This window comes from Eschrichtius robustus, chromosome 5, assembly GCF_028021215.1.
Source record: "Eschrichtius robustus isolate mEscRob2 chromosome 5, mEscRob2.pri, whole genome shotgun sequence".
Classification (NCBI taxonomy): Eukaryota; Metazoa; Chordata; class Mammalia; order Artiodactyla; family Eschrichtiidae; genus Eschrichtius; species Eschrichtius robustus.
In genome coordinates this window covers 126,519,204-126,526,854 of record NC_090828.1, presented here as the reverse complement: position 1 = coordinate 126,526,854, position 7,651 = coordinate 126,519,204, and the positions used below count along the sequence as shown (strand labels likewise).

Sequence of the window (7,651 nt, the reverse complement as noted above, 5' to 3'; positions counted from 1 at the left end):
ACAATTCTATTTGCTTTTATAATTCTATCTTCTTTGTCACTTGCTTGCTCACTAATTCTATATGCTTGCTGCTTGCTACAATTCTTTTTTATGTTTAATATTTCCTCTCTTTTCTCAATCCTTGTTGTCTGCCAGCATAGAAAAATTTCATCACATAAGCCATCTGGGTCCAGACTCTGTCCCAATCCCAAACTATACTTGGCAATATATAACAAGGCCTGGACCAAGCAGTGTGCAGAGTGTAGAACTGGTCTGGTTTTGTAAAGTTCCTCTTGGTACCTAACAACAAGAAGTACCCTTATTGGCCAATCTTATTTCCACCAACCTATTAACCACCCAGATTTCTCCCTTAATGTCCTGAAAATAGGTATACTTTAAGGGACTCTTGCATAGGATCATGACAGGCTCTGATGAATGCTTGCAGCTCCTGTTCCCCACTTTCAAACTTAACATAAGAATGCAAAGTACCCTATTGCGTTTGAAACTATCCATATTTATTCACGTAGCTGTGGTTTCCATAAACTATACAATATACAGGTGTACATATTTAGTCTGTTCTAGAGGAAGTGATTTTTTAGGGCAGAATCAGTTGAAGTGGCTATTATCAGATTTTTTAAAATAAAAAATGTTTATGTGCTATTAAAATATAAAGCAAAATTATTTTGTATCACAGTGGTCATCTCAGCTTACAGACCTAGGATTTTCATCACTGATAGGATATACGAAACAACTGAATCACACTCTACTTCTAGCCAATCAGAACCCAGCAATGTTTGTCTATTTGCAGGCTGTACCCACAGAGATGCTGACATATTCCAGCAATCATATTTTTTATCACTAAACTGACATATTCCAGCAATCACATTTTTTATCACTAAAAATAGTTGACATAGCTCTTGATAAGCAACATAAATCTACTATAAAGGAACAACTAGCAAAATCATTGCTAGCCCAATCCCCCTGAAAAATCTACAATTAGAAAAGAATATTCTGAGAGCAGAACATTGGAATCAGGCTGGGGAAAAAGTCTTGAAGACCATAACTATGAAGACCAGAGCCTCACATTCACTCGAAACCCAGCCTCCTTCCCTGAGGTTCACAGGATCCAAGACCTATCTCTTCTCAGTCTCTCCCTGTGTGGGCTGGCCTCTCTCCATCAGCTGCTGGATTAAAAGAGTCTGCATCAAACTACAGGGCACCCGAAACTATATTACAGGTCTCCCTTTTGATTCCTGTCAAGAAGATGACCACAGAGTTGTATAGTTATTTGGGATGGGGGGGGATGGAAAATTCAGTCAATAAAGAGACTACCTGAAAAATATCAAGTGGTGACGTGAATCACTTTCAACCTCAGCACAAGGGCAGGATTCTTGCAGTGCTCCACAGGCACTTTTCATGCAGATAATCTTTCAGTTTGGCTTCAGCCATATCTGTTTCCTAAACACTCATTCTGCATGGGGAATCATATGCATCCTTGCCTTGCTACACTGTGGGAGTATGGGCCTTTCCCGATGTCTGCGCTCTCCTTGCTCTGTCATCATACAGCTCACCTCCATCCTGCAGAGTTCCTCCAGGCTGCTAGCCGCACATGTCAGGTTCTCCGGAGAGCTCTTTTACCACCAACCACACAGTGGATTCTCTGCGTTCAGCAAACTTCCAACCAGGGATTAAGACGCCCGTGTCCCCTCCTTGCAGACACTCTTGACCTCTACAAGTAGACTCTTTGAGCCCCCCTCACTTGGACCAGTTAAATAAGAGAGAGAAGGAAATTCTAAAGCCTCTTTACCCATAGGAATTTCCTCCATTCTATCTTTCCATAATTTATTTTCCTACCTTAACTGATGGAAAGGGACACTGAGGACAAGAGTCCCAGACCAGTTTTTGCTCTCTTTTTAGTAAGTCCCACATAGATGACTATAGCACATCTCTATTGCTTTCCACTTCAAGATTTCCACTGGAATTCTCAAAGAAAAAGAAATGTTCCACTCAAAAGTTGCTATATATTTAAAGAAGTTAAGAAATATATGCACACTTAAAGGATTTTTATCTAGGTTTTGAATTTTATAACATTAATAATTTGAATATTAAATTAAAATTTGCTTAGTAAATAGTTCTTTCTATCTGCAAAATCACCTTCCTGTGATGTTAGAAATAACTCAGCTGGGGAACTCCCTGGTGGCGCAGTGGATAAGAATCCACCTGCCAATGCAGGAGACATGGGTTCGATCCCTGGTCCGGGAAGATCCCACATGCCGCAGAGCAACTAAGCCCGTGCGCCACAACTACTGAGCCTGCGCTCTAGAGCCCTCGAGCCACAACTACTGAAGCCCGCACTCCACACCAAGAGAAGCCACCGCAACGAGAAGCCCGGTGCACCGCAACAAAGAGTAGCCCCCGCTCACCGCAACTAGAGAAAGCCCACGTGCAACCCACCGCAGCCATAAATAAATAAATACATTTAAAACAAAAAAAAAAGAAATAACTCAGCTGATCCTTGTCACTACTAAAAATTCCTGCTGCAATGCCCCACCCACCAGATCAACCTGCCTAGATGCTATGAGTCCAGAACCACCATGAGGTTTCTCAGACTCTTAAACGCTGATTTGGATTGCTAACTACCCTCCACCATGCCTGGGCAAGGGGCAAACACAAAGCACTGAAAATTCCTCCCAGCCCATATGCTACTGCTGCTTCCTCCCCACCAGCCCATCACAAGGTCTCAGCTTGCCCGGCGGTAGAGCCACAACAGTTTACAACAATCAATTCCTCCAGTATGTGGGAAGCTGTAATACAGCAGATATAAAATATTTCTAAGAGGTCTTTCTCAAGGGAAAGAATCAACTACCCAGATATTTTGATCTTCGTTTTAGGTTCTCAAACACTTCTTCTTCCCAGAACCTACTCGGTTAAAAATATCGATGTTCAAAGGTTTGTTTTACTATCCATTCTCTCTATAGAAGTGGAATAAAGTAGTTTGGCCAGAAATAGGACATTGATCCCCAAACTGCAGGTGATGGAAAGACATAGAAATCATAAAACAATATGTCCTACTTTGTTTCTAAGTCAGAAATAATAATGAATGATTCTAGAAATAATACTTCTTACAGTGTGAGCAGTGAAGACAAGTTATGGAATGCAGAAATCTCAGGGTCTGTGACGTGTGTCAATTGTTAAAAACCGTTAAGATGGAAGGTACTTCTTATCATCTAAGATGTAGGGCTGACTAAGTGTGCAAAGCTCATCCCCACCTCAAGAGTTTCTTCCTTTTCCCTTCGTCTAGAGGCTGTCAGTTAGCTGCTACTTCATGTCACAGAGGGCTCAGCCCTGCTTTCAACTTCTCTGACTGCCCATGTCAAAGTCATCCCTCCAACCTCACCCAGTCAATCCTCACCATAATTCCTTGTATTAGATACCTCATAGTGAATACCACAATCTTAAATAATCATATTTATTTACTCTTCTGTTCATTGTCTGAACTCTGCCCACTGAATGGGGGTCTCTGTAGACTGGGGCTGTATCTAATGTGCAGTGCTATACCACCAGAGTCTGGGACAAACTCTGCATGGTCGACATTCAAAGTATTTGTGGAGTAAAAGATTGAAAAGGTTTGTTTTTCTTTAATGCCTTAATTAGGTATTCACCAGGTACCAAAACTCCTGAATATTTAGAAAGCCCTTATTCCATAGAGCCAGTGGATTAACTGATAACTCCCTCTATTTATGTAACAGAATACCTCTCACTCTCCTAACACAGGATGCAAACACAGCTAAATTCATTTTCTTCCCTAATTAATCCAGCTGCCTCACAGAAGGAAAGTTCAATATCCTACTCCTTGGCTATTGAAAAGAAACAATGAAAAACCACTGCACTTTCAAAAGGATTTGCTACTCAAGTTGTTTTCTTACCTACCTCATTTTACCAAGATGTACTATTTATACTTTTTATTCTTTCATTTATGGGCACCTGTATAACCTAGTATTTTTAGAAAATTTTTGGAAAATTAAATGTTAATTTCATTAAATCTTTCAAATAATATTTTTGGTACTATGTTTTACGTTTTCAAATATTATAAGTATATTTTCATGTAATTAATTTTCAATTTATTTATTATATAATTAATATTTTCAATTTATTAATTGGTGGATCTTGTTGAATATAACATGAAATTTTTGTAATTCTGGAACACATTCCAAACCGTTTAAAACTATCTCTAATTCTTTGGCTGATTGAAGGTGCTTTTCTCTCCAGCACACTACAGATCACAAGTGTTGATAAGAACTGAAAAGAAATGCCTACTTCTAAAACATGGAAAAAAGACAGTTTTCACGTGCACTGCTTCTTAACGACATTCTCTTTTCTTTGCTCCTGCAGGACTCTGCCTTAAGAGGAATGCATTCTTTGACAATAGGTGAAGGGTAGAAAAGGGAAAATCACTAAATGAATATCGTAATTAGTCCCACCATCCCACTCTACCGTATATCTGAAATCAGAAATCCCAAAACAGCCCCAAATTCTTTCTTTCTAACAAGTCTATCAACCTTATCACAAACATAAACCCTGAGGGTTTATGGTGCCTCACTTATTAAAGGAGACTTCCCCTTAGATGCGAGATTTTTTTAACACCTTGAGGCTGTGGACTTTTGTAAGATTTGAGATGGTGATGGGTGAGGAATATGCCTTTCTTTTATAAAGTGGAAGAAGCACTATTTTGAGCGTAGGTAAATTCTCAGGCAGATACATTTTAGGGAATAAAATCCATACACATCTGGAAACTAAGGATCTAGAAATTGATATTCTTAAAACTCTTTTTGTCCATGAGTAGCTCTAATCCGGTTTAAAGGCTGGTATATTAAAGCACCCATCACCTGACAGACCCAGAGTGACACTCCTCCAACTCTCCTTGGGGTACAACTTCCTTTTAAATTCCAAAAACTCAGGAGTCTTATGACATCCCCTTTCCCTGGGCAATGGATCTACTGAGTACCCCTCTCAACAGGGGTTGTTATCAGGGACTGCAGGAGGCCTTATCTCTACCCTTGTGAGGGAAGTTACCCTCTTTACTCAAAGGTGATTTACCTTTCTAAAGGAGGCAGCCCAATTATTATAAGTTGTCTACACTTAATCTCTGGGGCTGAGGGCTGGTGGAGTAAGGTGAGCTATACTTAGTGATTTTAAGTTGAGTTTTCTGGCATATATCTCATAGAAAAAGAGATTAAAAACATAAATTTTCTCTGGTGCGGTATCCTACTCTACCTAACTTTGCTAACATTAGGAAGGATATACTTGAATAAAGCAGTCTTGATAGATAGGAGTAAGCAGTATTGCTTAAACTTATTGGTTTGATATGAAAATGATTCCCTTGTGAGAGCATCCTAAGTATCCAGACTTTACTGTGGGGTAGAGAGAATAGCTCCACTTGGCTGTTTCCATTAGTTAGCTCATTAAATTATGCAAAAGTGAGTCAGCACAGTAAGAATGGTAAGGGCTTTAGAGTTGCAAAGATAAGATTTCCATTTCTGGTCTGGCCCTTGCCAGATATATAATCTAGGGCAAACAATCAAGTTTTAGTGTTGCCAACTATAAAATGAATATTAAATTACTAATGTCAAAGGATTTGGGAAGATTAACTGAATTAACATATGTAAAGCAGATAGCACAGCCACAAGCCTGGCATAATAGCCAATTAATAGAATGTTAGCTCCTTTTCTTTATTCATCATTCGCTGCATCCAAAATTATTCAAAAAAGAATCATATATCCCTACTTCTCTCAAAACAGAACCCTCCTACACTGTTGGTGGGAATGTAAATTGGAGCAGTCACTATGGAAAACAGTATGGAGGTTCCTTAAGAAACTAAAAATAGAGCTACTGTATGATCCAGCAATCCCACTCCTGGGCATATATCCAGAAAAGATGAAAACTCTAATTCTAAAAGATACATATACCACAATGTTCATAGCAGCACTTTGCAATACCCAAGACATGGAAACAACCCAAGTACCCACCAACAGGTGATTGGTTTAAGAAGATATGGTATATATATACATATATATGTATATATATACACAATGGAGTATTACTCAGCCGTAAAAAGGAATGAAATGCTGACATTTGCAGCAATAAGGATGGACCTTATTGTACTAAGTAAAGTAAATCAAAGACAAATATTATATGATATCACTTATATGTGAAATCTAAAAAATAATACAAATGAATCTATATACAAAACAGAAACAGGAGAGCCCACGGGAGCGGCGCTGAGGCCAGAATGCCTGTGGATCTCTGGCCTGGGTCACTGATGAGCCCTGGGGACCCGGCCGGACCCGGCCGGGCCCGGCCTGGTGCTCCCATCAGCATCCAACATGCGCCTCCCGGGGGAGGACACCCGATTAGGTCCCTGCCCCTGGTTTCGGGCTGGACCTGGCCAGGTATGTGGGAGAGCAAGGCCTGGGCTTGGCGTGTGTGACCCACAGACCTCCTCACGGGGGGAAGGTTTTCTATCAGATGATCCATCATAATAATGCTGGAGCTAAGAAGTCTCCATTCTTTTGCTTGGAACCAGAAGACTTTTCCCCCTGCACATAGAGTAAGAGTAATGTTGGTTAGAAACTGGCTAGTGTTTAAAACTGAAGATTGTTATGACTGTTTAACCTAAGCTCCATGTTGAAGTAAGATTAATTGTCTTGTAAATACTAAATTGGGGTAACCCAAATCTGTTTCTGGAACCATGAAAATTTCGTTGGTTTCTGACTTTGACAACACAATCATAGATGATAATAGTGACACCTGGATTGTACAATGTGCTCCAGAGAAAAAGCTTCCTATTGAACTACAAGATTCTTATGAAAAAGGATTTTGGACAGAATTTATGGGCAGAGTCTTTAAGTATTTGGTAGATGAAGGTGTAAGAGAAGATGAAATGAAAAGGGCACTGATATCAATGCCTTTCACTCCAGGGACGGTGGAACTTTTAAACTTTATAAGAAAGAACAAGGATAAATTTGACTGCATCATTATTTCAGATGCAAATTCAGTCTTCATAGGTTGGGTTTTAGAAGCTACCAATTTTCAGGACGTGTTTGATAAAGTCTTTACAAATCCAGCAGCTTTTGATACCAATGGTCATCTCACTGTGGAAAATTATCATGCTCATTCTTGCACTAGGTGCCCCCAAAATCTTTGCAAAAGTGTAGTTTTGGTGGAATTTGTAGGTAAAGTCACAACAAGGAGTGAATTATACACGAATTGTTTATATAGGTGATGGCAGAAATGATGTCTGTCCAGTAAACTTTTTCAAGAAGACTGATATTGCCATGCCACGGAAAAGATATACTTTACAGAAAACTCTTTCTAGGATGTCTCAATATCTTGAGCCTATGGAGTCTTCTGTTGTATCTTGGTCTTCAGGTGTTGAAATAATTTCTCATTTACAATTTCTAATAAAGGAGTAATGTGCCAACAATTGAAACGTGTATCAGTTAAGATTAAATACAGCAGCATAAAACTAAAACCCCAAATAACAGTGGCTTTAAAAAAAGAAAAAAAGTTTTCCCTCTCACTTAAAAGAATTTCAGAGTTAAGTATCTCAAAGTTTCTGTGTTGCTCTACCAACCTCAGCACTCGGCTTCCAACTTATGATCCAAGATTGCTG

General features: G+C 39.4%; 1 pseudogene; it reads left to right on the top strand.

Moving 5' to 3' along the window:
• The first annotated feature begins 6,727 nt into the window (after positions 1-6,727).
• On the top strand, positions 6,728-7,451 carry LOC137764956 (pyridoxal phosphate phosphatase PHOSPHO2-like; annotated as a pseudogene).
• Positions 7,452-7,651: the final 200 nt, after the last annotated feature.